This window comes from Cyprinus carpio, chromosome B15, assembly GCF_018340385.1.
Source record: "Cyprinus carpio isolate SPL01 chromosome B15, ASM1834038v1, whole genome shotgun sequence".
Taxonomy (NCBI): domain Eukaryota; kingdom Metazoa; phylum Chordata; class Actinopteri; order Cypriniformes; family Cyprinidae; genus Cyprinus; species Cyprinus carpio.
Genome location: NC_056611.1, coordinates 4,670,638 through 4,681,063, shown reverse-complemented (window position 1 = coordinate 4,681,063; position 10,426 = coordinate 4,670,638). Strand labels below are relative to the sequence as shown.

General features: G+C 35.3%; 1 pseudogene; it reads right to left on the bottom strand.

Moving 5' to 3' along the window:
• Positions 1 to 4,237: 4,237 nt before the first annotated feature.
• LOC122139771 lies at positions 4,238 to 10,402 on the bottom strand (annotated as a pseudogene).
• Between the last annotated feature and the right edge of the window lie 24 nt (positions 10,403 to 10,426).

Genomic DNA, 10,426 nt, shown 5'->3' with positions numbered 1-10,426 from the left:
CATGATCAAAATACATTGAGTTCATTATTAAAACAAAACACAAATATCTACCGATGAACTCTTCATTTAAAGGGAAAACAAGTTTTTCATTCCCCATGATAGATATTTCTTTGTTTAAACGCACTTAAATTTGTTCAGTTCTTAGAAAACAAAGACTCTATATCTGCGTTTGCATCTCCAGCACAGTGTCTTCATTTAAGGATGTTTTTAGATATTTGTATCTAGATACTCATTTTTTGCAGTTCATGCAACATTAAATGCCAGGATTGTATGAATTTAAGAAATTCTGCTCTGATTTAAGAGCTTTTGAGGCCTTCATTTATGTAAGTGTAAATTCAGATATTTTAAGATCTTTATAAGATGTCCAGAAACCCTGACATACATTTAAAGCAGGGAAGTTAGACCACAGAAGTTTGGTTTGTTTTGGGAAGTTTTAAAGCTGGAACATCTATGATAAAACTTCTAAAGCGGAATGTTTCAATGATGTTAAAAAAAATGCACTGAAAGCTAAACAATGCTCAAAGTTTTGGAGTGTATCAGATGATTTTAACAGAGCTGTAGTGATCCGGGTTTGCTGTTTGTGGTCCTCAGGCAGTTCGCAGACGCGTGTGGTCAGGCCTTGAAGGTGAACGAGCGTCTCATAAAAAGAAGATCAGCTGGAGTATCAGGAGGAGATGAAAAGCTCACTATAAAGACATGCTGACCGAGCTCTCCTGCCATCATGAACGAGCAGGTCAGCACACTTCCTTCCTGACATCACTGATATACTGTAGGGGGCGCTATTACACATCTTCTGAAAGAGTACTGAATCTCTGGATTCAAACACAAGTGAAGAAAGAAGCAGAAGCAAGCCATTGCATGTGTGATCAAACATTAAACAGAATGTTAATCAAAACTGCTTAAAGTTACTTGAATGAAATGTGTACTCAGGAAGTGTTTTAGGGCTGTGAAGCTTTGTGGGTGCTGACAGAAGTGTGTGTTTTGACCATAAAATCTAAAAACAAATGTAGTCTTTAGCAAAAATGCAATTTTCTCAACTTTTTGTTCAAAATGCTGCATTTTTTTATTAATCTTCAAGAGTTTATATAAAAATGCATAAAGCTAGAATAAAAAAACCGTTTGTTTGTTTAAAAAGCAAAGGTTCAGATCTATTTTTTGACTTATTGCATGGTCAGATATTAATAAATAAAAGTTTTGTGTGGAAACGATCAAAAATGAATGGTGGTGGCTGGCAACTTTAAAAAAAAAAAAAAAAAAAAAAATTGCTGGTTGGGAAACAGTTAAATGCATGTTAAATGTAATCATTGAGCACAAAAATTGAGATTGATACATCATCTGAAAGCTGAATAAATAATCTCTCCATTGATGTATGGTTTGTTAGGAGGACAATATTTGTCTGAGATGCAACTATTTGAAAATCTGGAATCTGAGGGAGCAAAAAAAATCTAAATATTGAGAAAATCATCTTTAAAGTTGTTCAAATGAAGTTCTTAGCAATGCATATTTACTAATCAAAAATTAAGTTTTGATATATTTACAGTAGAAAATTTACAGAATATCTTCATGGAACATGATCTTTACTTAATATCATAATGATTTTTGAAGGCATAAAAAGAGAAATCAATAATTTTGACCCATACAATGTATTGCTGTCTATATGCTACAAAAATATTACCTGTGACACTTATGACTGCCTTTTGTGCTCCAGCGTCACAAAATTTTAAATAAATCTTTTTTCTGCCTTTTGCTTGTATAAAAAGTAAGATTGTGTGTTAATGGCATGTTTTTTCTATATCTCTCCACCCCTTTAAAGATCCCGTACACAAGACAACCCGGAACAGAACGACACAGCGCCATCTGAGCTGCGAGCGAGTTCAGAAACATTTCTGTCTAACCTGGCTTGTGGGTTTTTATTTATTCTGACCAGAGGGACTAAAAAACTTTGATTTTTAATGAAATAGAAATAGACAAAAAGGAGAAGAATTACAGTCTTGTGAATGAAGCAGAATGCCGTGTCTTTGCCTGTGTAACACACACACACACACACACACACACACACACATCTGAAGAGCTACAGGTACATCGTCACATCAAATATGCCTTTTTTCTAAACCCTGTTCTTTTTAGAAGCAGTGTCCTTAATTAACTCCAGCTGTGTTTGACTAAGCAGATGTTTTCTAGGGCTTTCACTCCAGTGTTTTCTGTTGTGAGTTTTCACGGCTATCTGACGTACGGTCGTCACGTTTCATGTATTTCACGTAACCGTGTTGAACACATCTCTAGCCCCCGAACGTCAATGTAACGCTCCTAACAGTCCCAGCGCATTCATTTTACAAACGCAGATCTGCTATTTTATACGTTTTTTATGCATGATTGACAATGTTTTAACTGTTATTACATGTACTGTTGTAAATTGTAAATAAGAATAATTAAAATTTTAAATGTTTCTTTTTATATATTAAAAACATGATATGATTGTTTGTGGTCAGTTTTAATGCAGGGCTTTGACTTGAATAAAAATGTTAATGTCCAAAACTGAAAAGACAAAACTAATGAGAAAAAAAATACAAATACAAAAGGTTTGTTGATTAATTACTTATGGAGTTAAATTATGTATCCCTATTTTTTTTTTTTTTTTTTTTTGTTGCAATTAAAACCATGAGAAATTAATGCTATACAGCATATATATAATATATATATACACACACTTTTTAAAAAAAAAAAAAATTGTAAGTTTGTATTTTATATTATACAGGTGTGGCCATATAATTAGAATATCATCAAAAAGTTGATTTATTTCACTAATTCCATTCAAAAAGTGAAACTTGTATATTATATTCATTCATTACACACAGACTGATATATTTCAAATGTTTATTTCTTTTAATTTTGAAGATTATAACTGACAACTAAGGAAAATCCCAAATTCAGTATCTCAGAAAATTAGAATATAAATTAAGACCAATACAAAAGAAAGGATTTTTAGAAATCTTGGCCAACTAAAAAGTATGAACATGAAAAGTATGAGCATGTAAAGCACTCAATACTTAGTTGGGGCTCATTGGGAAACCCATGTCTTGCATACGTCTGTGTGTAGTGGTTCTTGAAGCACTGACTCCAGCTGCAGTCCACTCTTTGTGAATCTCCCCCACATTTTGAAGGGGTTTTTGTTTCACAATCCTCTCCAGGGTGCGGTTATCCCTATTGCTTGTACACTTTTTTTCTACCACATCTCTGTCCTTCCCTTCGCCTCTCTATTAATGTGCTTGGACACAGAGCTCTGTGAACAGCCAGCCTCTCTTTTGCAATGACCTTTTGTGTCTTGCCCTCCTTGTGCAAGGTGTCATGGCAATATGGTCGTCTTTTGGACAAACTGTCAATTCAGCAGTCTTCCCCATGATTGTGTAGCCTACAGAACTAGACTGAGAGACCATTTAAAGGCCTTTGCAGGTGTTTGAGTTAATTAGCTGATTAGGTGTGGCACCAGCTGTCTTCAATATTAACCCTTTCCAACAATATTCTAATTTACTGAGATACTGAATTTGGGATTTTCCTTAGTTGTCAGTTTTAATAATCAAAATTAAAAGAAAATAAACATTTGAAATGTATAAGTCTGTGTGTAAGGAATGAAATATAAACATACAAGTTTCACTTTTTTGAATAGAATTAGTTAAATAAATCAACTTGATATTCTGTTGATGATATTCTAATGCATATGACCAGCACCTGTATAACAATATTATAATTTATAATTATAATTGTAAAGAATAGCAGAATCTTTGGAAGCCATAATATTTCCGCCACTGAATAAAAACTTTTTACAAGGTAATTTTGACTTTTAATCAATCACAATGACTTTTTTTTTTTTTCTTCTCAGAAATGCTAGATATAAACAAGCAATTCTGATAAAGTCACAATTACTTTTTTGTTTTTTTTATTTTTTTATTCAGTGGTGAATCCAACGAATCCAGACCACAAACTACAGCATTTTTTTGAAATCAGTGATTTTTTTTTTTCTAGCTGATGACTAACAGAAGAAGACACAATTACAAACTATTCAAAGAGCAAATATTTCATTGAGGCAAACAAATGCACTCTTACAGATCACTCACCCGTATATTATTTTTATCATTACTTTTAGTATTTTAAAACAAAGTTAATTTCATTTTCACAGAAAACAGATTACCGCAACTGAGCATAATTTAGTTTTTGGGGACATGTTGTTAGTTTTTTTTTAAAACGAGTTTACCAGATTTTCAGTATTGTTCCTGAATGTAACTCATCAAAAAAGGCTCTTTCATATGAAACGAGTCTGCAGCAGTTTAATGTGTTGGTTAGATGAGGAGCTTATTCTAGTTTCTCGTCTCCTTTCCTCCACGTCTTTGAGACTGAGCACCTCCAGCGTCCCCTTCCCTTTCGTCTCACAGCGGATCAGCTCATCGATGTCACGGAAACAGCCCGGGATCGATCAGACACACCTGCACAATAAACAAATAAACCTGTTCAAACAAGTTCTCTTCTGCATTCATTTGGATCAAAAACACTAATATTGTGAAATATTATTTCAGTCTAAAACAGCTGTTGTCTATGTGAATATACATTAAACTGTAATGTATTTCTGTGATGCGCAGCTGTATTTTCAGCATCATTACTCCTGTCTTCAGTGTCACATGATCTTCAGAAATCATTCTAATATTCAGATTAGCTGCTCGAGAAACATTTCTGATTATTATCAGTGTTGAAAGATGTCCGCATCAAAAGAAATGTACAAAAGTGATTTTGTGTCCATAGAAAGCACATTAAATGTAAGTAAAATGTCTACTTTTAAGGTTTCAAATAAGTTTTTGGAGGATAAAATGTCAAAATTTGGTTGAAATAATGTTACATTCTCATTCAGTGTAACAATATTTATGCAAAAATTCAAACAACATGCTTATTCTGACGTGTACATATTAAAACATCTAAAAGAATAATGGAGCATACTAAATTTTATTGTGTTTTTAAAAGTAGTAAAAAAATCTTACTGACACATGGGCAAAACCTAGCATAGTGGCAAATGTTAAAAATGTTAAATTACAACTCATTAGTGTTTGGGGTGAAAGTAATTAGTCTTTTAATATGTCATAAATTGATTTTTGTTGTAAATATGCCTAACGAGATTGTTACACTGAATGACATTTTACTGTCTTCTGTAAATCAGGGGGAAATGTGTATGATATTTATTTTTTGCTCAGAAAAACAAAAACAAAATTATCATACATTTTCAACAGAAAACTTTTTGCATTTTTTGGGGGAAAACTACAACAGTTTAAAGCAGTATTACACTTTTTTTTATACTTAAAACACTTTTCCGTCTTTGACCCACATGTATATTTATGGATGTGTTGTCTTATTTGAAACATATAAACAGCAACTTCATATATGCACTTCACATAGCATAAGCATTGCAGTTAAATACAAAATATCCGATCAAGAGCATCTCTCACCATCTCCAGCTGCTCGTCGAAGTCCTCGTTCTCTACCGTCTTTATCAGCGGCCTGAGCTTCTCCTTCAGTCCTCTTCCCGTCTCTGGCCGCAGCACGAAGCGCAGCCGCATGTGAGCTCTCTGAATCTGAATGGACTGCTGCAGCTGCTTGATGACCTCCAGAGCCTGCGGAGGACGGACAGACGCTAGTGTTAGCACAGAGACCTCGTGTGTGACGTGAGACCCTCACACCGTCCGCTCTGCTCACCTGCTGCTTAGTGCTTTTGTTGGCCTTCACCGGAGAGTCGAGTGAATGTCCTTCATGGCCCTCGCGATCAGGCTCACTGTATAGGGCCGCTTGTGGTCTCGGGGTTCACACATTTTTTCCGCCACAATAGTTGCGATGTCACGAAACATCTGCTCCAGCTGACTCTGCCTCCGCTCTCTATCTGACACCTGCAGCTCTCCTTTAGCTAAGATCTGCACATGAATGAAACCCCCCATGTATGTTGTTAGAAACTTTAACATGAAATAAGAAAATAAAGCAGCTGGAAATTCACACTGTTTGCATATTTCTGTAGGTCTTCTGTGCCGAAAGCGCTCGACAGGTCGTCTTTTTTCGCCACTTGGCCCTTAGACACATTGACAAACACTGTGTTTGTCTGCAGGACTTCATCAAGATCCTTCTCCCTAAAAGTTGATTTGTGAACATCACATTAATGTCAGCTAAGAAAATGACAAATTGTCCAACAAAGTGATCATGAAATTTCCATTTCTAAGAACACGGATTTAGAGAAATGTACGCATTGCATCAGTGTCTCAGCAATGGAAGTGAATGGGTGCCGTCAGAATGTTTCGCACAAACACACAGTTTTTGTCTTCTCCAGATGTTAACTGATGACTGGAGCACTGTGGATTACTTTTTTGATGTTTTTATCAGCTGTTTGGACTCTCATTCTGACGGCACCCATTCACTTCCATTGCTGAGACAGTGATGCAATGCTACATTTCTCCAAATCTGACAAAGAAACACACTCATCCTGATCTTGGATGGCCTGAGAGAGAGAACATTTTCATTTTTAGGGGGAACTACCCCCTAATCAATCAATAAAGTCAAATAAACTCTTAATTTGCTCACTGAAAAAGGATCTCTAGTTGACTATTGTATCTGTAAAAAACATGTACACATCACGCATTTGACACTGTAACACTAGTATTAACATAAACAAGCAAAGACACGCAATACAACTCCCTCGAAAAGTGCTGTAGCTGTAATTGAACGCGTTTAAGACTGTTATAATAGCAGAATAAACACAACGCGAACGTAAAAACGTCAAAAGACGGGCATGTCGCAGCAACACTCACGCGCCAGATCTCCAGCTCATCACTTTGTTCTTGTAGCAGGCTATTTCAAACCTCTTCCCTCCTTTCTTCATCCGCACGACGGCGACATTAGTTAACCTGATCTGGTTAGTAGGAGTGAATATTGACATGTTTGACACTCTTTAGGCTCTCAATGCCGTCCTCGCTGCTGCGTTTGGTTTCTTCCCGTCTCTCCCTCGAACGCAAACGCGATCATTAACCGCGACTCACCGCCGCAGCGCCTCCTGGAGGACTGGAGGAATGCCAAGAGAACGTGCCATTGTAAGCGATTTTTCTACACACACAATGTACCTATTACCTGATGTTAGAATAATATTGAAAAACTAGCTAATCATATGTTCCCTGTCTGTCAATCATTTGATCAGGTTGTTGTCATGTTGATGCGAAGACCCCATGAACATGCATTAAACAAGAGCATGTAAATGATCAATATACAATGAAACAAATAAGATATTAAGGGGGGAATGTAATGCACTATATTTCAGCTGAATGCAAAGTAGTTTGTAGTCATCAGCACCAGAGTACAACTCCTCTCAAAGTCCCTTTTGATTGTATGAAAACAAACAGATACAGTGAGGCTGTATAATCCAACAGACTTTTCATAGATCCACCGATAACCATCAGAGATCATACCTATATCAAACTAAATTGGAAACAGTGAGAATAACATAAAGTGCTTAAGACCAAGCAGAATCCTTTGCCCGCTGGTGTTACAATAAACTGGGTTCCTGAGATATTTGGTTCCAATAGGTGGCGCATGTATGAAAATTCACAAATAACATGTTTTGAAAACGTTCAAAAATATTTCTGTATGTCCAGCCTAAAATACAACTGTTCACATTTTCAAAATAAATGATAGTTTATGTAATAATATATATTGTCTGAGGTGTTTAGAGGCCTGAGGTATTCAGATTAACGAGTAATGATGTGGGTTTTTTTTACATTTTGTCTTTTTTAACCAATTAGCCTACACATATGTTTACAATGTATTCAGCCTACACATATGTTAACTTACTACAACCACAAATTAATAAATAAATGTCGTTAATAATAAACATCAAGATGTGTAACTGAATAGACACTACAAAGGTCCATTAACTTTTAATGAATGCTGATGACACAATCCTGGAAATGATACATATGTCATTTCTCAACGATGTCATGATGAATAATATGCCTCTGGGATTTTTCCATATTATTCATTATCATGTGTTCCTTTTTCCCACATGTTGTTATGAAACATTTTCAATACTTTGAAACATTTTCAATACTTTGTTAATAGAAACACGTAACTGATATGTTTATACAAAAGTTCTTTCTGATCCTCGATTCTGATTGGCTCAGAGCCTTTTCCAGGCATGCGATACTCTAGTGTTAAAAGAACTCCAACCATTTCCCCATCAAATATGCACTTTGTTAGTGAACATAACATCTATTTGAAAATGTGCCTCGCCGTTCTCGGAGATGTGAGCTCCAGGACTTCAACAGCCATTCAGCGCTCATCAAGCCACAGAGAGCAGTCTTACCTCAGCCAGAACTTCTGGAATTTGCCGCTGGATCTGATGCCTCTATAGTAGTTAAACATGAGATATAATTCTGAGCTGAAAAGGTGGGCGACCACAACATTGTTTTCTGACAGGTCGACGTGCCAAAATAGAGCGAAGTTATCCGAGACTTGCTCTTATCTGATCATGGTTGCAACTCTGTTAGTGTTACTGGACATTAGTGCTGCCTTTGATATTATCGACCACAACATTGTTTTGGATATGCATGGAAATTGGGTTGACATTAGTGGAATTGCATTGGCACGGATCTAATCATACTTCTCTGACCATTATCACGTAGCAGTAACTGTAGAGGTGTCATATCTATCACAAGTTCAGTATGGAGTACCACAAGGCTCAGTACTGGGGACATTGCTTTTCACCATCTACATGCTACCATTTTGAGATATCATTAGAAAACAGAGTTTGTTTTCACCGCTATGCTGACAATACTCAACTCCATATTTATTTGACCAATTCACAAATCTAATGGAATGTATAGCTAATATTACCATTTGGATGAAGAGTAACATACTACTAAATTCTGAAAAAAAAAAAACAGAGGATTAAATTAAATTCCACACATTATACGCTAGAATACTGTCTAACTCTTGATGGATGTTTTCTCCCATTCACATGTTGTTAACATGATGTCACTGTAGTTCTAGACTAAATGTGAACATGCATTTACAAAAACAGATTCTCTTTCTTTCTTTCTTTCTTTATTTCTTTCTTTTCTTTTAAACGCCATACCAGCTTCTAAGGCTATATTCATGGCGAGAATAAAGTGCAATCAATCAAAGGAAGACTAGAAAAGATGTTAAAAATGTATTTCCTCTAGAAATCTTAGGACCATGTTCGGATTCACTTGATTAAAAATTGTTCCAAAAGTATCAATGGAATAAAAAAGGTTTCTCACAGGGGCAGATGTCAAAAACAGATTCAGTATTCCTCAAAATGAATAAAAACAGTGAAATGCAAACTCAGAATATGACCTTTTTTTCTGCATCCTATTCTTCATGTAATCTATATTGGCAGGACTGCTGAACAGTTTGTTTGAACTTTGCCCTCTATTGCACATATGAGAATTTACATTTCCTTTAGCCTGATCGGATTCATTTCACTTTTGGTGTCAAAACAGAATATAATCTTTTCATCTTAAAAACAAACAAGCAAGCCAAGACCTGATTTAAAAAATAACACAAATGTAATGTAATTCACTGCTTGTAAATGAATTTCCATAAAAAGTAACTAGGTAATGTAAATTTGTTTCTTTTCAACACAATATTGTAATGCATGACTTTCAAAAGTAACTTTCCCCAACACTGTTATTTATATGGACACCCAAAGTATGTGATTTTTTTCATACCTGGGTTCAGGTGTTTAGAATTCAGAGTAACTTTCAGTACGATGAATCATGATTCTTGTGCGCACACATAATTAGTGAATGAGAACCATTATCAGCGAGATTCTAGATATAGCAGCTATGATAAGATTAAAGAAAAACCTGGATTAAAAGTTATGTTGTTGAATGGATGTTGAAAAAATCATATATTAAAACTGTAATCCCCATTTGCTCAGTTTGATCAGCAGTTCTTTAATTAGTTAGGTTGATTAATCAAAAAAATAAACAAAAGTGCTTATTTTAATTAAAAAAAAAAAAAAAAAAAAACAAGAGAGTAAAGCATTTACACTGGAAAAAAAAACAAGTGAGCACACAACTGAGCATACACATGTGCCTTTTATAAATTCATCAGACTTCTCATTTGCAATTAAACAAACAAAAATAACAGTAATGCTTTTCTAATTTTGTGACAAAGCATAATATATAATAAAGATTTTAGATGAGAGATTAAACTTGGCCTTAATACTCACCTTGTTGGGAATTAATAAGAAAACATGGAAAACGTTTGGCTATATTTTTGTAACCTAGACTCGAACATGACCGAGGAGAGTCTACTGCGGAGTCAGGGACGTGAAGGAGACACGGTGTGCTGTTCAAATGATTGCACAACCCTCACCTTCAACCCGCTG